The sequence below is a fragment of the Thermobia domestica genome, chromosome 7, assembly GCF_964235325.1.
Source record: "Thermobia domestica chromosome 7, izTheDome1.hap1.1, whole genome shotgun sequence".
NCBI classification, from domain to species: Eukaryota; Metazoa; Arthropoda; class Insecta; order Zygentoma; family Lepismatidae; genus Thermobia; species Thermobia domestica.
Genome location: NC_137460.1, coordinates 301,982,219 through 302,005,945, shown reverse-complemented (window position 1 = coordinate 302,005,945; position 23,727 = coordinate 301,982,219). Strand labels below are relative to the sequence as shown.

The following is a 23,727-nucleotide window of genomic DNA, read 5'->3' as shown; positions in this document are numbered from 1 at the left end:
CTATTTTAAAAGTAAATCATTGCACTATTGAAGAAAAATTAACCCAAGAATTATCACTTAAGGGCATACCTAACCATTTAACAAAAATTTTATTTTTCTTTCGCAAAACTTTTTCAATTGAATATGCTTTTGGAAATTTTATTAATATTAATTCGTAATCGTAAACACATCCTTCAATAATTAAAAATTTGTTATTTGTTCTACTAGATGAAATGTAGAAGGATTAGTGTAAAAAAAACTACCAACTCGTAAAATTTATGTAATGCAGTTACGTGTAAAACGTCTATCAAAACCAGGACGTTTACGGTTACTTATTATTACATAATCACCGATCTTAAATTTAGTTTTTTCATCACAAAAATTTTTAGCAATATATGATTTTCAATAAATATTCCTCATTTTCGTTTATAATAGCGTCAACTGGTTTCATTTTAATGAAGGAATGAATTGTCTTATTATATTTATTTAATAATGGCGGTAAAATATCAATCAATTTATAATTTCTTTGCAGGGTAAATTGTTTCCACATAAGATTACGTAATGTTTTATTAAATCTTTCCACAAAGCTAGCTTTAACATCACTGTACATGGAATAATGGTTAATGTTATTTTGTTTCATTTCAAACTCTGAATTATAAAATTCTCGACCTCTGTTAGTTTGTAAAAATTTTGGGCTTTTGCTTCCTTTCCTCAGAACTGTTGTAAATGCTTGTGTAATTTCTTTCCCAGTTTTATTTTTCACAGGAATAGCTCAAGCATATTTAGAGAATGTATCTATCACAGTTAATAAATATTTATAGTTTTTGTTAATTTTCGCTAATCCTTTTAACTTGCCACTATTCATTTCAACCAGATCAGTCTGTCATAAATCATGAATTGCTTTGGTTATAACAGAGAAACCAGGATAATGACGTCTTGCAAGTTTATGTAATTCAGATACTATTTTTTCTCGAATTTATGGAGACATTTTTCTTATCACTATTTTATTTAACATATATTTTATTAATAACTTTTACGAGGTATTACCATAACCCTTCTTCTTTCAATCTTGTGCAGGGGACATTAAATGTTTTATTTTTATATACACATTTGCATTTATTATTATTATTATTATTATTATCATTATTATTATTATTATTATTATTATTATTATTATTATTATTATTATTATAACCCAAGGAAGTGTATGTATTTAACATTCTAAAATAACTCTTATATCATCGTGAGGATCTAATTCCCTTTTATTTATCTGATTCCTTTTAATAGTACGATATTTTCAATGAAATTCATGTTAAGTTTTTTCAACAACTTCATTGTCAAAGAGACAACTTTATAATCATCAAATATAAGTTCATTTTTAACAATGTTCCCTTTAGTTCCTTTACATTTTTTAATTTCTTCGTGTTTAGCATTTTTATTACATAATTTTTGCCTTCTTAACATTTCGTTTCACTTATAGGTGTACCTCCATGTTCGTCTTTCGTATTGCCTATTTTTATGTTTTTAGACAGTATATTATACACATTTGGTTGCGGAAAATCTTTGATATGTTAAAATGTTCAATCACATTATTTATATCATCGTAAATATCGTTAGTTTTAATAAAATAAATAAAGAAATCAGTACCCATGTAAGCTATTGTTATATCATTGTATCTTTTTTATAATATTATAATGGAACTAATACATTGCTAATTTTTATAACTGTAAAACAGTGTATCCTACACATATCGGTTTCGGTTTATTGGAAGTGACAGATTTTTTAACATACGAAATAATGCAAGATTGTCTCCTAACTTTACCCAATTTTGAAATTGTTCTTGCGCAACTAACTTTTGCACTTTTTCGTCATTAATTAATTTTATGTATATACGTTTACGCATTTTGTCCATTGTCTTTCTGTATATAGAGTTATTTAGTAACTTGGAGTCCTAAGTTCAGTGTTATCCTCGATGTACGAATATAACCACTTTGCTTGTCGAAACCATAATATTTTATGAACCTTTACTAATATTAAACCATGCTGTAAATAAAATTGCAGTAATTTATAGTGTACAACATAATTTATTTTTGAGTTAACTGTTAATAATAATTTTGGATGAGTTCCGTTAGAAGGAATTTCATTAATTGGAGCAAATGGAAAATCTTGTTTTTCTCTTGTAATCCAAGAGGATACACGAAATTTATTTAAGCAAAAAATCCCCAATTGTCATTTACAGGATAATTTAAAATTTTATTTTGATCTTGTCAATGATCAATATTTTCTTCCCAATAGTAACCGCCATATGGTAAATAATCACTCACTGAATAACCATTTAAGTTGTTCATATCAATATGTAGTAAATACAACCTTTCTTTTTGAGGATCAAACTCTTGTAAATAAGGATTATTAGCCTTAGCATATCTTAATACAGATTGTGTTATCCTTCCACGAATCGATTTTTCAATGAACATATACATATCAACATTGGATAATAGAGTAAGTTCAATTTTCGTCTTATATAACATGGCTTGCCATACCAAACCTGGTGCAGTATAGTAATTAACTGGATTTATGCTATAAGAATTAATGCAAGTTTCCAGTACATCTGCCGTGAAAAGTACATCACATTTTAAATAACGATCATGAAATCTCCAATATTCTTACATTTATATATTCGCCAAATTAATTTTGCATATTCATAATCATCTCTACTTTTAAAATACCTTTCTTCAGGCAAACTTCTTTCTCTGAACTCAGCAAAATCGGTCTTATAATCATAAAATAAAACGCCTTTACGAGTAACTAAGTGTAATTTATCCTCAGTATAATTTTGTGAAGTATATATAAATTGTTCAGGTTTTAATTTTTTCACCAAATCCTCGAGACTGTAAGGGGAAAATCTGAAAAAGTCAAAAAAACGTAACTCAATGGTTCTACCATTAAAATTAAAATGTTTGGTAAATGTGATATACTTCTCAATGTTTTACACAATAACAGATATATTGCCAGGTGTGCAAGCTAATTCTTTCACAAATAAATGTGCATCGTATCCAGGTAAATTATGGAAGAATACAGGAACAAATTTACTTTGTTTTTTAATTTGTAAGTTATACCTGTTTCACACCGGGGCCATATATTTTCCAGTTAAATGATTATGATGTCACTTTTCAATTTTCACTCATATAATTACTATTGCAAGCAGAACATTGATTAGATTCATTATAGTCTTGTAGCTGGGTATTTGTTAACGGTAATATTGGTTTCTGTTCATCTAATACATCTATTATTTTTTAATTCCTTCTCCATGGCAGATAGGAATTGAATACCACATTTTCATCACTATATATAACAAGTTCTTATTTTATACATTGATTACTCCAGCATACAATATAACCAAAGCTACACGATATGTGTTCTTGAATTTGTGTTGTGTTGGATCCATTTTGTTTATTTTAGGTTTGAGTAACCTTTCAAAATTGGCTACAATTACGACATGTGTTTGTAATAATTTTAGTTTTTTTAAATTTTAATACATCTACTTGTTCGGGCGTATCCATTTTTGTTGGAGTGTGTTCCTTACATAATTGCTCATGTTTTTTCAGATTTTGATTTATTATAAAAATATAATAAACACCGTCTACAATTAAATGTTTGTTCAGAACTTAATTGACTTCTAACTAAATTTTTAATGAGGTAGTAATGGGAGTTTGAATCTTCCTTTAAACATAACAAATCAATATGTTTACTTACAGATCTGGTTTTGCTGAAAGGGAAAGTTGTTTCGTTCTCATAATCAATACGGTATATGTTAATAGAAATTGGTTCATTAATAAATTTAGAATTATATATATTTTCAAATTTCTTTATGCTTGTTAATTCAACAGGGAATAATACAATTTTTTTTCAAATCAAGGTAGTAAAATATTAATTTATGGTATGTAATTATTTAAATGGTGCGGATTATCTTTTGCGGGGTGTAATTACTGGCGGATCCACGTGAGGGGCGGAGGGGGCGACCGCTCCCTCCAGAGGTCTTTTAATTCCAGCTTTTATCGTTCGGAAATACAAATATTGTCTTTTCCCGACCAATGCAATCAGTGTGACAAGCCTAGCAGAGTCGAATCAAAATGTGTGGTACTTAATACAGAGAGAGATATTTGAATTGTGAATATTCTGTCCCTAGTTCCTTGAGACGGTCACCATAAGCCGTAAACGAGCAAGAATGATTCATTCGCTGAACGAACAGCTGTAGGAAGAAGTAAATACGGCTCACTTTTTGAACTAAAAATGTATATTTTAAAATTGTCCTAGAAAAAAAAGATATGGGGATAGAATTCAAAACCTGAAACTTCAATTACCTATACCTTGAATAAAGAGAAATATAGAATATTCAGCGCTCCTTACCGTAAAGCTCTCTGAATCTGAGATGAGACTTTTCGGTTGGTTTATTGATTGGTATGTGTTTACGTCGTTTGTCAAAACCTGTGCTTTACAGAACGAGAATTAGAGTTTAAAGTTGGATCTGAACCACTGTAGTGCGTTCGATCCAACGGATACTCAACGGGTATCAAACCACAGAACCTCATGCATCAAAGATCTAAGGTACGTTCGCTAGCTTCTACATAAACAAAGAACTGTGACTTTTGGGGTTCAACACGGAAACTTTCATTGTGCTTTTAATGGCATTTCATCTTTTCTTGGAAAATAATACAAGCTGTTATTGTAATCATATATAAAAGAAGTCCTCCTGATCCTCACACAGGAAAAAACCGCTAAAGCTAGAAACTGGAAATTAGGAAAGTAGATAAGATTTGTGATCTAGGATATCATTAAGGCAGGATTTTTTGGGAAATTCAAAGAAAGGAACGGGGAATGGGGTGGAAATTATTTTAATAAGATGTTCATCTCTCCGAATCCCTTAAGATTAGAGGCTTGAAATTTGGATTTGGCGCGGTGGCTCAGTGGTAGAGCGTTCACCTCTGGTGCTTGGGGTCTCGGGTTCGATCCCAGCCCCAGCCAAGTTAACTTTGTGGTGGACAAACACCGTGTGCGTGGGTTTTCTCGGGGTTCTCCCATATCCTCCCACTTTCTTCATTCCACAATTTCATTCATTATTCATCATCACCGTCTCCTTTAGCCTAACCGGCATAATCGTGGGACGTAAAATTCAAAGATTTTATTTCATTTTTGGATTTGGATTTTTCATGTAAAATAATTTGACACGTTTTTCAACATTTTTCCATACTTTAGTACAACGGGGAAAAGAGGTGGAAAGAAAAAAGGGCGGGGATTGCAATCATTATATAATAAGATATCTAAGAATTTTTGAAGGTTAGAAACATGATGCATTTCAGCGTTTTTGTATTATTATTATTATTATTATTATTATTATTATTATTATTATTATTATTATTATTATTATTATTATTATTATTATTATTATTATAATAAAATGCCAATATCTCGGGATCCCTTACGGCTAGAAACATGAAAGTTACTAGTTTGATTATTCATTTAAAATTATGAAACATATTTGAGTTTTTTTTTTTTTTTTGCCACTTTACGTAGAAGGGCAAAACAAGAGATGGGAGGTCACTAAAATGGCTTGCAAGGTGTTTGAATTTCGTGACATCGTTTTAGCTCAATCCAGTTCTATATGAAAGACACAGAAGGGACAACGCGAAATATTCTGCCACAGTAGCACGTAGAAGCATTTGCTATATTGTGCGAAGCCGTATTCCGAACAAATTGGGGGGCTGGGAGCGAAATCCCCTAGACGAAGGCTAATATAATATAATTTTATTGTTGTTGTAAGCATAACTATAATTATATATATTTCTAAATGCTGCTTTTAAGAAATTACCTAATAAAGCCAATTTCCAAGCCCCTGTTCCTAATTTGGTCTAATGTTTTTTTTCTTTACATACTCAATTATACCACTGCAAAAATTGAGTATTAGGACAAAATACAATATATAGTGCTCATGGTCCCAGGTTCGATTCCCGGTGAGGGCACGTTTGAAAGAAAAAGCTGGTTCGGATTCCAATATAAAAAATAAGTGCACGTCTCCTTAAGCGGTCACGCCATTACCGTGGAACATTAAGCTCAAGCAACAAATCAAAATACCCTATGTATAGAGGTCTACACTTTTGTAATAGTGTCCTATATTTGTCTTTTTGTTCTCTCCTGTTTAAGTGAAAAATTCCTGAAAATCCCAGAAATCGAATTCCTTTCACATTCATCTTTAAATGCATCATTTGTGTACAGCTGGGAGTTTTTCTTGACGAATAAACAATTCCATGGACTTTAACGTCAAAGTTCATCAATGACTCCCCAACTCCTCGTGAATCCTGGGTTCTATACCAATCATACACTGTAAATAATCGTTGTGTTATTTCAACGACATGCCTATATGTTAACACTTTTGTGTTAAAATATAACACAAACAAGTGATTAGAACAACCCACTCTCCTTTTGGAGTTGTGTGTCAAATACCGGTAGTTGAAAGGACACACAGCGTGTGTGTTAAATAAACGCAAGTGTAGAATCTTCGGTGTTGTTTTCTACGTGATTGCCAAATATGTTGAGCATCTAATTATAAAGACTTATGAATTGAAGCTACAGGCAAACACCGTAGAAAGAAATACTTAAACAAATCCAGGTATACGCCAAATTTCAAAATGCAAACCACGCGATGTGTTTTCAATTGTTTTACATAATGTTTCTGAAGAAACCCTAACAGCACAAGATGTGCTAGGCATGTGCCATTTAGGTGATCTAAATTCATTTCCCACATTTGATGCATTTGTTGCTTCTTTTTCTAAGCGATTGTGTACTAGAATCAACAAACACAACTTTATTAGATGGCTACTGGCGCCGATCATTTGAAAGTGAATATGGAAGAACTATAAAATAAGTAGACAGTCGTCATTTTGTTTTAAATTTAGTCTACATGGCAAGCAGATTTTATCTCATCCCGAACGGTTATCGTCGAATATACGCGGCTTAAAGGAGCACTCTGATTAGCCAAATTCGAAAGACCTCAATTTATTCCTCTAGAAGGGACGTTTTCTTCATCGTCTCCGTGGCCAAGTCGGAAGAGCACGCGGCTAGTAATTGAAAGGTTGGTGGTTCGTGGTCTCTCCCCGCCACTGGAGCACACTTTTTTTTACTTGTTTAAAGTGTTTTTTAGACTCAGCATAATGTAAACACATTACGCATATAGGCGATTTAACATATTTTGGGGGAGTAATTTTGTGGTTCATTAACTCTTACGGCACGGCTCAACACCGGTTGTGTGTAAAGACGTAACACACACCCTGTGTTAAACGCCAAAACCGCTGGGTATGTGATGAACTAACACCGCATAGTGCTAGTCACGGTGGAACCACTGCCCTGTGTTAAAATTGTGTTGAATTAACACAACCATTTTTTACTGTGTAGAAATGTTTTCTTCACCTTTGATACATCAGAAGATTTTGGTACGATTTATGTAGCCGCAATCTTAACGCGCACTTAAGAAAATGTCAACAATGTTGAGAAACTGAAATCATGGTGAAATATTGAGTTTCGCACAACGAAACGTAACGGAAATCCAACATCTTGCCCTCAGGAAATGTTCTTCGCATAGCGCCAGAGGTCAAAGATAATGTCCCTCTCTAAAAAAAATGTCATGGATAGGGATCGACGACCGGAACATACCCTCGCATTCTATTAAATAATGAAATTGATAGATTTATGTCAAGATTCATGTTTTCTTGCGATCACTTTAGTGAAACAAAGGGAAGCTATATTTATACATACAGAAGAGAAATGGAAGATGCTTCGTGGCAGATAACAGATGACAGATAAATACAATCATCAATATAGTACTTTCTTTGAGTAAGTACTGTGCAAGACAGCGCATCTGATATAAAATGGCAGTGACTAAGTGTGAAGTGAATCATAACAGAGAAAGAAAGATAATTTAAATCAGAGAAAGAACATACGTCTACTTTCATTTAAAAAAAACTTACAAATTTGGGTCACAAAATATAATCTGCGAATCGGGTTTACAACCCTCCCTCCAGCCCCGGATTCACATATGTCCCGTTTTTTAAAAGTAAAATTCTGGTCACCTTGAGGCTACGCTAATCTTCCAGGAAGCGAACCGCCCCCTCCAAACGATACTTCTGTATCCGCTAGTGGGTGTAATGCTGCTAGAAAACAATACATAAAACACGTATTATCGGTTTTTGAATATTTAAAACGCATTTCTTTTAGATAAAATCCATTGAGGTAGTTTTGTATAAGATGACGCAGCGGATGGATCATAATTCTTTATTTAATTTGTAACTCATGATTAGATTCTACACATAAAGACCAGCCTGATTTTTTAATTGCTCGGTTTTCTTGCTCAACTAAAATCTTATTAAATATTTTTTCAATTATATCATTCAAATCAGTACTAGCTTAATTAATTTCGTTTCCACTGTTAACGTAAGATCGACGCGCTTCTAAATCTGCTGGTTTTTAAAAGTTGTAGTCCAAGAAAAAATTTAAAAGATGAATTGTCTTGTCCCTGTTTTAATAATTTAAAAACACTATTCCTTTTTCTTATTATTTAAAAAGCAAACAGTATCTTCGTTAGATGTACTTGATTTAAATATAAAACGTTATAAAATATTATTAAACACAATTTGTTCTGTTGTATTTTGGTTATCAAGTTCACGCCTTTTATGTAATTTGTTGCCATTTTTATAGTTTGAAGATAACACTTCTTACAAGAAAAACATTTTTTGACTACAAAGTCACTAATAATAATAACAAAATGTTTATTTAATTCTTAACAAACTAATAATTTAATAAATATAATACGCTTCTTCTAAATATAATTTAATAAATATACCACTTCTTGTAATTATGTCAGCACGCTGATATTTTCTAAAACCTGTAAAAAAGAAAAAACTAATGAATACACTGCATACATATGAATATTTTCTAAAAAAATACAATAAACGTAAACTATAAAATCTAGATCAAGACAAATAATATATTCTTAACCAGCATGTTCGAAAGTCCCTGTATACTGAGTTTCATGCAAATCGGTTGAAATTTATATAAAGGACATATCCCACATAAACTATAAAATCTAGGTAAAAAAATAACTATTATATTCGTAATCAGCATGTTCGAAAACCGCTGCATACCAAGTTTCATGCAAATCCGTTGAAGTTGACATAAGGGCATATTCCGCATAAACTACAGTAATAGAACTTGGATAAAACTACTTACGTAAAATTTGCTTTTCTTCTTCTTGTACTGCTGCTGCTTCTGATTTTTCTTATTCTGAAACTACTAATTCTTCTTCTTCCTCCTTTTCTTCTCCTTCTACGAATGCTGCAGTAGAATACAGGCTGGATAGACGGCTGAGTCAGCAAAAAATTATCTTGTTTTCCTAGAATTCGAAGACAAGTTTCAACAGGCCTTTAGTTGTTATGATCATAGCCTTTTAGGGCTGCCATCAAAGGCCCCCTGGGAAAATTTTGGTTGTGGGAACCCGCTGTTTCTATGCTCATAGTTTTGGACGCCTACCAGTTACAGAAACAAGATGAAACATGCCTTTTTCGTGTTCTTGTCGTGTATTGGCTAGTAATTTGAATCCTCAAACGCCCACCCCTTCTGCGAAGAGCGTAAGCGGAACGTATGTGCTTGTGTAGATCATTCTGTTAGCAGCTGTTGCAAAGGAAGAAACGTCAAATTTAAAGATGTCATCGTCATTGAGTTTATTAGATAAGCTTAATAAGCCATCAATGGTACCGTTTACAAAAATGTGAGATTTGGAGATTGGAGTACCATTTCGTATTGTAAACTGTGAGATAATTACAACGGTATATGGTAGGAAGGCATGTGTGACATTTGAAGGAGGCGAAAAAGTGATTTTACCAGGACGTTGTACTGAAAAATTGGAAGCAGATAATGGTGCATTGTTCACGTGTCTATTTAATATATAAAGGAATGAAGATTAATGTATCTGGGTGTAACATGCACGATCTTGAATTTATTGAACTGGTATACTCATCGTAAGTGTATGGTGACATGTACAAACAAGATGAAACATGAAATTTCCTCTTCGCTCCTCCTCTTCATGCATGCACAGTCATCTCTATGCATAGTGTCGTTATTCTGTGTTGACCAGCTACTGGAGTAACATGTCTTTGAGTGTTTGTGCATCAACTATGGGTACCAAGAAAGAGTACTTGTTAAATGTGGAATACGGTTTTAATTCAATGACAACTAAATTAATTTGTATTGGTCTGGATAGTGATACATTTGAGCCTGTGATTCGTGTTGGTAAAGGACTTGTGTTTGGAGTGGAGTTAAATTTGGCAGAGTGGGAGAAACTTCTACATTTGACCCCGTTTGTTACGGACTATTTAAATTCTCAAGTGGAAATTACATTTATAAAATCTGTCGGTCGAAAAAACGAACTGGTGGTGCGAAAACTAATGGGTGAAAAATTAGTGATGTTAGAAAAGAAAGGAACACTTCATGCTCCTCGAAACACTGTGTACTTAACTTCAAGTGATTGGCTTTATTTCTTGGAAATATTACCATGTATTGAACATGCTGTGAAAAACAGTAAAGTTTGCAGTGTTGTGCTACGTGAATATTTTGAGTTGTATACAGATATTATTCGCAACCATATACAATCGCAGTGTCTTACATGCAGAGGACTTGCCGGAATCCATACATGTGTAGATGAACAGAGTATTATTAATGGTATGAACATAAGTTTTCCAAGTGTCTCTCTTGATAAGAACAGTGATGTGAACATTGATGGTGAAAGATTGGAAATGAAAGTATTTTGCAAACAAAAACTCATAGATTCAATTATGGCTGATTTATTTGATAGTGTACAGACACAGCCATGGTGGGGGGAAACCGATACTCAACCTTCGGAGGGTATCAATGAAGTGAACATCTCTTCATAAAGAAGAAAATTGATTTGTTTTTTTTTTCATGTATACTAAACAACGTAATATCAAATGTAATAAAAATATATAGTGAAAGTGAAACGTTTTATTTGTGTGTGTTTTGTGTTCGTTTCATACACCTCAATTTGATAGGATTTTAAATTTTTTATAAGAAAAAAATCCTAACATATTTTTTCCTCGTACAATATAAGTGATATGTATAATAATAATAATAATAATAATAATAATAATGAATTCAAATTCTTGAAATGAATGTTAAAATAAAAATTAGTATTTGAAATTATTATTATTATTAATATACAACTTTGTCTTAAGTATGATAGGACTTTTTATTTTTTAAAAAAAGGAACTAAAATAATTAACATTAAATTTTAAAAACAAAAGTCCTATCCTAATAATATTGAATTCACATACTTGGTTTAATTTACGAAAGAATAACTGAAAAATGAAATTAAATCTTTAAGTTTTACGTCCCACGCTTATGTCGGCTAGGCTAAAGGAGACGGTGATGATGAGTAGTGAATGAAATGGTGGAATGAATAAAGTGGGAGGAAACGACAGAACCCAGAGAAAACACACGCACACGGTGTTTGTCCACCACAAAGTTCACTTGGCGGGAGCAGGGTTTGAACCCGGGACCCCATGCACCAGTGGTTAACGCTCTACCACTGAACCACCCCTGCCCCATAAAGTCACAGTCATCCAATTTGTATTTATTTTTTGTATATATATATATCTCCCCTTCCCCCTTAACCAAGTTGCACCTAAAATTGAAATGAAGAAAACATCCCAGGCCCGAAACTTATCTATGTTGAAAGTTTCATCGAGATCGGTCGGGTGGTTCAAGAATTATAGGGCGTTATTCAGTCATTTTGATGTATGATTAGCGTGATACTAAAGGTCTGACTACTGAAGGAAACATATGTTAGTCGAACTCTTTAGTATGACACTAATCGCGCGTCAGAACGATTCTGTATAAGGCCCATTAAGTTTTATTTACTTTTATATATTTCCCTAAGATCTACTGTCAAAGTGAAATGTTAAAAAAAATACTTCCCACATTCTAACCTCATCTATCTTGAAAATTGGATTGAGATAGATCTGGTGGTTCAAGAGTTATTAACTCACGAACACTGTCACTTTTATTTTTATATATGTTGATTTTTTTGTATATATATACAGTAAAACTTACCTTCAGCGGACCCTTTATTAAACGGAAAACTGTTTTAAACGGAAATATTTCACGGTCCCATGAATTTTGAAGTAAAAAAGTGTATAAATTCCTTCTTTAAGCGGAAACTGTGTTGTGCGGACAACGGAAAGCAAAATAAACCTTTAACGGAAAATTCTGAATTCCGGACTGCACCGTTTAGAAAATTGTTAGGCAACCTGTGAGAGGACGAACATATGCATTACAGTGTCTCCCGGTAAATTCTTAGTTCTATGTTAAATATTTCTGGACAGTGTTGATCTTCCCCAACCACTACGCATATTCACCCCTCCTACAATTTTCGGCTAGTCCAACGGAGCATGTCAGCTCTCAGTCTTTTTTCTAGATGTACTTCTCTTCCGCTTGTGTAGCGACTAGCGACAACAAACAAAAATTAGAAATTGACAAAACAAGGTTCTGGAGAGGCAATAAAGCAGGAATCATAATCTCTGTGATGTGTCGTGAAGACAAGCAATGAAAGATTCAGAGGACTTTCAGAATTACAGAGAAAACTTTTCTGTGTCTTTAAGTATACCGCGCGACGTTTTGCACGAAGTGCATCTAGACCTGAAGCAAAATTTCATGTGCAGAATTTGAAAGAACTATGTCATTGCTTCTCATTTACGCTCTCTGGGTCCCCTTTCTCCTCTTCCTTGCTCTCAGCAGGGATGGTTCTGAAATCTCAATACCAGATTGAATGATAGAAAATGTTCCTTGACAAAGGTTTGCAACCAATACTAAGAAGTGTACAATAATTTCTTGTTTAATGTTGTCCTTGACCTTCACAACTCTCGGTTTTCTGTTTTGTCAATCACTTTGTAATCCAATATTTACCAATACATCTCTAAACTTACATTTTTGCATTAGTCCAGCAGCAGTTATTATGACTTCTAAAGCACGGATGTGCTTGATCTTATCAATCAGGGTAAAAGTGATTCATACCAGTGCAGGAGATAAATTGAATGTACAGGAAATCATGAAGATGTTCAACGTCGGTGAAACTCCGGTGCACGAGATTCTTTTAAAAAAATCTTTAAAAAAACTGCAATTATGGAAGAAAGAGAGAACATGAGAAAACTGAAAACCAGGACATTAATGAAATAGTGTAGGAGTGGTTTGTTAACGTCAGACCGTAAAATCTGAGAATATCGGGCCCTATATTACAGGAATAGGCTAAAACGGTAGCTTAAGTGTGGGTAAAACTGAATTCAAAAAAATCTAATAGATGGTTAGAAAGTTTCCGCAAGACACTAGATAGTTTTTAACGAATTTTGTGGTGAATCGTGTGATGTAAATAGTCGGATGAATGGGTCGCTAAACTACCTTCCATAACCGAAGGACATGAAATTGAATTTTTTCTAAGAAAATGTCTACCTCCATTAAGCGGAAATCTGACTTTAACGGAATTTTTTGCGAGTCCCGCTCGATTCCGCTAAAGACAGGTCTCTCTCTCCCTCCCTCTCTCTCTCTCTCTCTCTCTCTCTCTCTCTCTATATATATATATATATATATATATATATATATATATATATATATATATATATATCGTGCTCCTTCTTCTCCTCAACGTTGCTCCGCCAAAGTGAAATGTTAAGAGATGTCCCAGGCACGATCCTATCTATGTAGAAAATTTCATCAAGATTAGTCGTTTGGTTCAAGAGTTAATGGGCGGTATTCAGAGAGAATTCGTTAATCGGGGGTTAGTCACAGATTAGTTAGAAAGGATACTAAATCTTTACTAAGGAAGGTACACTTTTTGGTATTCAGAGTCTACTTTGAGTAGAACTAAAACGTTGACTTGGGTATGATTAATTTATAAAATCCCAATGCATCGGTGAGAAAGATAAATGTGGCAACTACGGAAAAGAGATATGCGCATGCGTAGTCTGTAAAAATGGAAATACATGACATACGAAATCCGAAGTGTGTCGCACAAGCTAAACCGTGGCAAAGTACCTAGGCTAACCGTGGTAGGCTCTGCTCTAGATTAATTAGTCACATGTATTGAACTCCGTCGATTACTACGTCCTAATCAGAGAACCTGAATACACTTTTGATAACCATCTGTTAGTCATACCTATAGTAAGGAATAAATCAGACTTCAAAACGACTCTGCGTAAGGCCCAATAAGTGTTATTTATTTTTATATAATTCACCCTCCTCCTCCTCCCCTAAGTTGATCGAGATTAGTCAGGTGGTTCAAGAGATGAAGAGTCACAAACATAGTCACTTCCAATTTTATAATATAGATTACTTTTGACAATATATTACTGATCATTACGAAGGCTGGAAAGAAACAAGTGACAACACTGTCCCATCCACGCACAGGGAATTTTGAGCGAACTGCAGTTGGCAACACTTGTAGCAGGTGGGTGGAGCTATACAACGCGAGTGGTGGCGCTAGTATAGGCGCGGCAGTGATCGTAGTGAAGTGTGTTGAATGCAAGTTGGCAAAACACAGCGCTCTAAAGGTCAAGTTTTCCAAGTTAGAACAACGTTCTTGGATAAAGATCGAAGTGGCCCGTCGTAAAAACGCCACGGAATGTCACTCCGGACAACGTGAAGCATGCGGGAATGACGCATGGCCGTATCGGAGTGTGGCACGTTGGGTGGCAGCGTTTCGTGCAGTACGTGGCAGTGTGCAACAAGAACCAGGTGGAGGACGCCATGCGGTCGACAACCGAGTCATTGAATTGATTCAATCATTGCTGCATGTGGACAGGAGATGGACTGCGATGGAATTGGCGAACGAGGTAGGAACATCCCATACTACAGTGTTGAATGTGTTGCACAATGTCCTTGGGTACCGAAAAATTGCACCCCGGTGGGTACCGCATCACCTTACAGAGGTTCAGAAATGACCGAGATACGCCCTCGCAGGTGATCATTTGGCGCGGGAAGGTCGCGCGCTTCTGGACAGGGTTATCGCACTTGACGAAACTTGGGCGCGCTCGTATGAGCCAGAACTGAAGCGCCAATCAAATGAATGGCGCCACCCATCATTTTCCCGACACAAGAAGCTGCGTCAGGAACCTGGGAATGTGAAGGTAATGCGGATAGTGGCATTCGATGTACAGGGTGTCATTTTACATCATGCAGTTCCTCCGAACCAGAGCGTCAATGCAGTGTACTACCGCAGGTTTCTGGAAGAACATCTTCGTCCTGCACTCCGCAGGAAACGACCCAACTTCATCAGGGATCCACCCATTGTTTTGCATGACAACGCCCGTTGTCACAACACAGGTGTTGTGAGGGACCTGTTTGCACGATGGGGTGGGAGATTCTAGAGCACCCACCCTATTCACCGGACATGAGTCCATATGACTTTCATCTGTTCCTTTTGATGAAAGAACCTCTGCGAGGGATGCGTTTCCGCAGCACAGATGCCATACTTCGAGCTATAGGCCGCTCTCTTGCAGACATCAACAAAGAGGGCACCGCTGCTGGCATCCTGCGACTTCCCCACATCTGGCAACGAGTGCAACTTGCTGCAGGGGATTACATTGAAGGCCTGTAGAAGTTTCATGATTGTCCAATAAAGGGTTAGTGAATGACTTGTCTGTTGCCACTTTTTTCTTTCCAGCCCTCGTATATACTCATAAAAAGAGATATGCAGAACCAATCAAATTATAAAATTATTTATTTAAGTCATAGAGATTATTTATCAATACATATTTCTTATAATTGTCAGATTAAAAAGGTGGTCCATCCTACCCTCCCAAATTTTAAAAGGAGAGGATCAATGTAACCATATGCAATAAAAGAAAATTGAACTTGTTCTCATTTCTATAAATACATAATAGACTAGAATTTCAGGATATGGTAAGTCAAGACCCTCCAAAACTTTGAATTTTTGACAATTTTTTTACTCTAAAGGGAAACAAGCAGTTCCAATCAAATTTAGAGAAATATATATTTGGGTCATAGGAACCATTTGCCAAGGTTTGTTTTTGATAATTCTAAATTTAAATGTTGGGCCAAGATACCACTTCCCAAAATTTAGTAGAATACGTCAATGTACCCATGTTTTACAAAAGAGAATAGGTTTCTATAATCAACTATATAATCATATAATATGATAAGGTTTCATCAAAGATTATAAATGATATCAAAAGTATTCATTTGTTGAGATTTTGGCAATTTTATACTCATAAAAGGGAACAAGATGGATCTCCAAATTCACAAGGATATATATAATTAGTATTCGAGTCGTAGGAAACATTTACAATTTTTTTTGACCATTCCTTAATATAAGAGGTGTCTATCATATGATTATGGCTGTGTTATGGATATCTAATTATGACAATCATATAAATAGGTCACATGGTAATTATTGTTCAATACATATCGATAATGGGCCAGTACTATTCAACCAGGGGTACGCGAAGATATTTCTCGAGGTACGTAGGCCTAATCCTAAAATAAGCATATATCCAATATTTATTGAAAGATCATAGGTGGAGAATTTTATCTTTCCAATGGATGATTTTCGAGATGACGTCACGCACGTCTAATATTTCCAAGTAATCGGTTAACGTTTATTGCATACAGTCTCAGTTTTTTTCCCGCATGCATGAATTCAATTTTTACGCCTCTGTAAATCATCCCACGGTTTTGAAAACTTGACAAAAAAAAAAAAAAAAAAAAAACTTCAGTCATGCAGTTTGTAGTTTATCTTAAGTCCGTATACAGAGATCATAAGCGGATCTCATTTTGAAAAAAAAATTAGGCCTATACAAGTGTACATTCAACAACACATTGACGTTTTAGTTAGCTTCTTTATTTGTTCGAACAGCTGATCGCCTACCCACAATTCTTTTGCGCCGTCTGCGTCTCGAAATTAATTTTCCAGATTATTTTTTTCGGATGTGCACTTTATGCCCCCTGTAAATAGTCTTTTGATTGGCATACTGATTGTACTTCTTTGGGTCTCTTTTGTCCCCGTTTTAATGTGTATTAAGTTATGTCAACAGAACATGTGTATTAAGTTTAATAAGTTCATTTCGATTTAATTTTAAACAGCTTCAGGGGTACACAATTGGATGGTGCTAGGGGTACGCGAGAAGAAAAGATTGAGTAGCACTGCATTAGCGTATTTGAATGGTAGCGAAAGAAACGTGCAGTAGGACAAATGATTTCGGCTATTTTCCATTATGGTTTAATCATCGCAACGTTATGAAATTTGCTATTTAGTTTGCGATAATCAGCATCGCAGTTATAGACTTTTTAGCATTTTGCTATTTACTTGTATAATCGGAGTTGCAATTATAATGACATTTTGCATTTTTTGCATTGCGTTGTTGTGCGGAGAATTTGCGATTATTGTTAAGGAATTTTTATATATTATAAGCCTATATTGCAATGTATCCATCAATTGAGAATTTTGCGAAGACTGGTATGGAATGTCCACTCAATCGATGGATAATTTGTAATATCAAAATAGACAATTCCTTACCAATCTTCGCAAAATTTTCCGTACAGATACGCAACATAAAATCGTAAAAGGTTGTTCATTATAATCGTTATTATGATAATCGCAGATTTTGCGTTGCTTTGACGCAAACCGTTATGGAGTTAATACTCGTTATTAAATGTAGTCCTCATATAGTGGCCAGTTTCCTGATGAGTTAATAAGGCACTGCACGTGATTGTGATTCACACTATACATGTACACTAACACTGTGGTTATGAAATCGAACGGGAAAACAAATGAGTAACGAAGAGCAAATTAGAGTTTGGGGACGAAATATGTCAAACTTATAGTGATGAAGGTAGGACTTTAACATAAAACAACTAATCACTTTGTTGAATTAATACCTAACTTGATTTACAGCATCTTGGTTCGTGTTTTGATCGTTGCCACTTTATTCGATATTACATAAATTTGTGACTTGTGTACACTTGTGGAATATTAAACATCTTATAGAGTAATGTAAACCATTTCAATTTTGTCAATTATTCCATTGTAATCTGACAGTTGACTGATCGCTATGTAAATAATTTGTACGTATCATGTGGCGTTCGTCTAGAAACTGTATTTAATATAGCGATTACTGTTTATTGGGTTTCGTTTGCAGCGAACAGGAGACAAGAAAATTACCTTAGTTAACAAGTCCCCTTAAAAAAAAATCTAGTTTCGGTGATTTTTTAAAAGAGTATAGGTAATAGTTAAGAACAGCTACTTCTCATCTCCCGTGCACGAGGATTTAACTATAACCAGAGTATATAACTTACAAAAGTAGAAGTTAGAAGCGATGGGAGCTTAAGTATATGTCTATCAATACATTGTGAGAAGTACTGTCCGTAGTATTGAATCAGTCGTAATGTTTTAGAAACTTAAGTGAAGTTCATTTTCACTATTAATTGCACAGCCAGATTTATAACCAATGTATATACATAATACAATGCATATAATGTATGGCTATAAACTTTGTAAAGCCCAAGGATGTAAAATATCTATTTTTTAACATCCTTGGTAAAGCCATCTAAAGAATTTCTTTTCAGATCATTCAATATTTTCACTCCTCGTGTGTGTATGGAATCAATTACTCATGCATGTTTACAAGTTGTTGCCAACTATATAAAATAATTTTACATTAATTTTCTTCCTTTGAAGAGTACTTTAATACATTCTAATGTATTTTTGGGGGCGTGCCCAAATAATTTTGTATGACAAAGTTCTAGAACACAGGTCCCCCTTCTCATTTAGCTGTAATAAAGACAAAACCAACGTGCCCTTCGGGGCTCTATCCCGCTTTCACTCGCTAACGCTCGCTCGGCAATACTATATGAATTAAATATTAAACTTCGGTACAGAAACGAACCAATCTAGCTACTAACCTATGTGGGGGCACCTGTGTTCTGAAACTTTCCCATTTTGTATAGATTGATAGTTTGCGTGCACTCTGATGTGGCATAAAAACTACGGCATTTTTTTGTGCTGTATCTCCGGACCACATGAAAAGAAAAAGTACTACATTTGGTTAGATGACATTGCATTACGTTAGGTTCCGTTACATTAAGCTGGGTTAGCTTAAGTTACAAGTCAGTTATCTTCAAACCAAAGGCATGTAAAGTTTTACGATTTGAAATAGAAAATTACTATTTGCGTATAAATACAGCGTCTGGATGTATAACATAAAATTACAGTGCAAAAAACGCAAAACCAACCTGTGCCAGGCGGCTGCTAAATGACATGTATCCTATCTAACCGAGTCAGGGCGGGGCGAAGCTGGTGAGTATACGAGTGAGCGTGGGTAGTGATAACAGGTGGGTCTTGGTAATGATACGTGTTTCAGTAGCACTTGCGATGGTTTCAAACTGGTAACGCTTCGCTTGTAAACAGTGCCCTTTGTCTTTCGCACGTTTTCAACAACTGATGCTCATTATTTTTGTATAATTCTATAAAACTCAAACACGATATGTTGGGTTCACTCGAGCAGACGGTTCTACCAAATATAAAATCCATAGGTAAATTACGATGTGAAGGAATGAGAGGGTGAATATAAGTAATTACTCTCAGTGCACAACATATTAAAATGAATTTTGAGTAATAATGAAAGTGTTGTATATGTAATTGTGTTTTCCACTAGTCTCATTTATGTGTATATGCTCCTCGCTGAAGCTCGGATCCCACTGCTGGACTACTGCCCTGACTCAAATAGCATTCGTGCTTTTTAGTGGCCACCTAGCGCATGTTTGTTCGTATTTTATGCACTGTAGTTTTTATAGCATATGTCCACATTGTATTTATTGGCCCTCCTGAAGTCAATCTGCAAGTGGTAATGAAGTTCCTCATTTATTACATGCTCTGCTAAAAGAAATATAAAGCACTAACCTAACCTGAAAATATAAGAAATGTATCTGCTCGAGTATTGCCCTATGTCATGGTCTTGAAATATCGTACCTTTTCTGCCACTAAATATTAAGTGTACCTGTCCGCCAAATAGTCCCTTCCGCCTCCTCATATAGTGCCGCTTACATCAAAAATAGCCTACAGCAACCACTTTCGTAACTCACCTGATTTTCACTCGTTCTTTCTTACAAACCAAAATAAATTTTCCGATTCACCCGGTAAATTTCCAAAAATTGATCATACAATACGACACTTAATCCAAAAGTATTAGTCATCCGAAAATCACGCACAAATCTGTTACTTTGTCAGTACGAGCAAGAATTATATCTATTTCTATTCAAGGCAGTTCGAAACATATGGGTCCGTAGGGAGCAGGCATCTAGCGATGGTGGTGTGTGTAAATAATAATTTTCTTAGAATCTTCTGTTACTATTCATAGGTCTGTAATTCATTAGTTAGTATCCCGAGGCCAATTTGTCACGAACAATTAGTTAGTAGTTCGGTGACGATGTGTTAGGTTATCATTTTTAAATTGTTAAACGTAATTAAGTATTTATTAGAGTAAACTTTACAATGCCCTGTCCAGTTCATATTCTTACACAAAGTACAAGAAATTCACTCTATTAGAGTTTGCAAAATGGATCCGGAATTCTCTGTACTATATCATTTTGAAGTAGTGCTATTTATAAATGCGCAACTAGTGCGTGTATTGTTAAATTTACCCATTTATTATAATAGTAATGGTTTTGTGTGCAAGTCAAGTTTTGGCACACCACTCGAAATAATTGTTAAAGATCACTAATTTCCTTCTTATTGTCGCTTAAAAGAATTGTGTGGACAACATGAAAATATCTCATTTGACATCGAAAAAGTTCAAGGGGGCTCCTAGAAATAATTGTACAAATTTCTTAATTTTTTTCAATTTTTTTTTCCTTATTGTTATCCAAAATATATAGTTTGGGCGACATGACAATACTCCACATAGCATAGATGAAGTTCAAGGTGGCTAGTAGAAACCACAAATGATACCTAACCGAGTCAGGGCTGCGCCAAGCTATATGAGCCCGTGCGGGAGTGCATCTGTAGGGAGCAGGCGCATCAGCGATGGTTACCATACGGAAGAACTACTATTCACGCAAGAACACACTAGGTGACTGCCACAGTAGTTGTGTAGTTACCTTATACTTTCTAACTACGTTTCTTGGTGAATGGCAGCTTGTTTCTACTAGTCCTTGGCATCTTTGTAGGTCCATTTCTTGTTGCCTACTTGCTTTTTTCTTTTGAAACCGAACCATTTCATTCCATCATTCACAGCTCTAGAAGGAAGGTATTAACTTCATTTCATAACAAGACTTATCACATACAATTTTCCGTTTTAGAAGCCCACTTTCCATGCAGAAGTTTATGAGTGTCATTGTTCTTTCTCAATTCCATTAAAAACAGAAGTTTTTCATCCTTTCGTTTCCTTCCCAAAATCTGGAGAAACCGCGTTCTCTTATAATGTGACTTGGTTCTGAAAGATAATATCAGTTAATTCGTTCAGTTTGTCAAAATGTTTGCTACTCAGTTTCGCGTACACTGCACTCTTTACCATCTCAAGTGTTAAATCCGCTTCGCATTTGATTTCCTACAATACTTAGTGTTGTATCCCGATTCTCTCTCTCATCAGCGAAAGATCGTTGCATTCGTTTCGCATTTATTTTCCCACAGTGCTACTGCTTCGGATTCTGTCCAAATGCGGGTTTGTGACGCCATAGAGTAATGGATTTTACTAGAGTGCAATGAGATTTCACTTACGTTCATATGTCAGTTTCTGTGTTAGTACTTCATATTTCATTCTGTCGCCTGCAGATTTTTTTTTCCCCTTATAAATATGTCTCTCATGTAGAGTTCTGAAATTTACCAGTAAATATTCTAAAATGTGGTGTGACAAAATTTCACCAGCATCATGTTATTTAGTACGTGTTAGGAGGCTTGCCCGCCCCTCAACGTCTAAACTACTTACTGTACATTAAGTTTTTTCTTATCTTGTTATCGATGTCTATTGTTTAAATTGATTCTGTTATTTTCTTGAGAGTGGTTTGTCTTTCGTTAACTTGTTCATGTGAAGAGAAAGTCAGTATAAAGGTTTGTTTTCATATGTATTCATTGATTGTTTCCCTCGCTCCACCTTCTTTTGTCTTCATTGAGAGTGAGTTGATGGAGTTTAGCACTCTTCTATTGTGATTCATGGTTTTAAAAAGCATTGTGATTGGTTGGTGGCGTGGAGTTGTTTTTAGTATGCCGTAGTGGTTGTGTAAGTTATTCGGTCACTGGATACGTTTAGCACGTGGTTTTTCTTTTACTGTTTATTGGTGGCCGCGGTGGCTCAGTGGTAGACCGTTAACCTCTGGTGTATGGCGTCCTTGGTTTAATCCCAGCTCGCGCTAAGTGTGCGATATTCTTTTCGGTATTTTTCCGTCTCCTCCCACTTTGTTCATTCTATCCTTTCCTTCATTTGTGATCATCACCGTCTTCTTTAGCGTAGCCGGCATAACTGTGAGACGTAAAACTTAGATTTTTATTATTATTATTTACTATTTACCAGGGTTGGCTGGTTTAAACCAAGGTGGTTTAAACCAAACAACAAAAAAATGTTCGTAAAAGTGTAAGTGTTTGTAAAATCTTGATGAACACACATTTGTGGGTTATCACGTTTCACTCCCGTATATTATTCGTATTATATTCAGACCTAAATTCCCCATTCATTACTCCAAAAGATTATACTACAAAAGCAACTTTTTTTTATAAGTTTATAAATGTTTATTTTGTGATTTTTTGTAGTTGTTATTATTGTTATGTAATTGCAATGGAAGAAAAATTCTAAATATTGTTGCGTTTCAATGTTTACTATTGATTAAAAAAAATCGAAAATGCCGTACTTTTTGTGTGTGTGCGGGGGGGGGGGGGTCATACAGACCTCACGAGAGGCATTTAGTGAAATAAGTATCTTTGGTATCTATTTATGTATAAATGAGTTTGAGCCAAATAATTCTCAAATAATAATTCGTATCTTTACTCACTTTTCTTATTGATATGCAGATTAAGTCGGTGTATTTCTTTAATTTGGACCAATAAAAGTCGTTAACTAACTTGAACTAAATTAGTTCTTCTGTACTCCGTAGTACTTTGAAATTGTTCACATGTAAGTCTGTGTAATGGTTTCACTTGTGCAACTGTTTATCTTTTTGTCCTTCTGAAATGACTCTTGACAGTTATATTAAGAAGCATGTAAAGATCAGTACAACGTATTTTTTTTTTTTTTTTTTTTTTTTTTTTTTTTTTTTTATATCAGGATTCCTTCATGAGTGAGTCGGTAGACGTATCGCTTTTGTGGCCAATTAGTCCTGGTTCCGAGTTCAAATGGAGGACAATTTCTCTCGGATGTAACTCAAGAAGCGGTTTTTATTCCGCTTTAAGCTTATGTGACCCCTTCCAGCATAACCCGGTTGTTGCATAATAACGTCAAGGCGAAACAAACTTATTTCTGTCCATATATGATATGAATATATAGAGCAAATTATTTAAACCATAAAAACCTGGTTTAAACCAAAAAAACCGGTTTATTTGGTTTTTTTAATAAAAACCATGGTTTTTGCCAACCCTGCTATTTACTATTTGTGAAATGTGGTTGTTTAATTTTATGTGTCAGTTTTTTAATGTTT

The 23,727-nt window shown here is 34.8% G+C and overlaps 1 protein-coding gene across 2 annotated transcripts in view; it reads left to right on the top strand.

Moving 5' to 3' along the window:
* Positions 1-17,781: 17,781 nt before the first annotated feature.
* The window catches only part of LOC145691116 (uncharacterized), a 51,210-nt gene continuing 45,264 nt past the window's right edge, over positions 17,782-23,727 (top strand). For both annotated transcript variants that reach the window (XM_081766828.1, XM_081766827.1), the window contains exon 1: positions 17,782-17,939. The gene's annotated coding sequence lies outside the window, so the exon portion shown is untranslated. The remainder of the gene's footprint in view (positions 17,940-23,727) is intronic.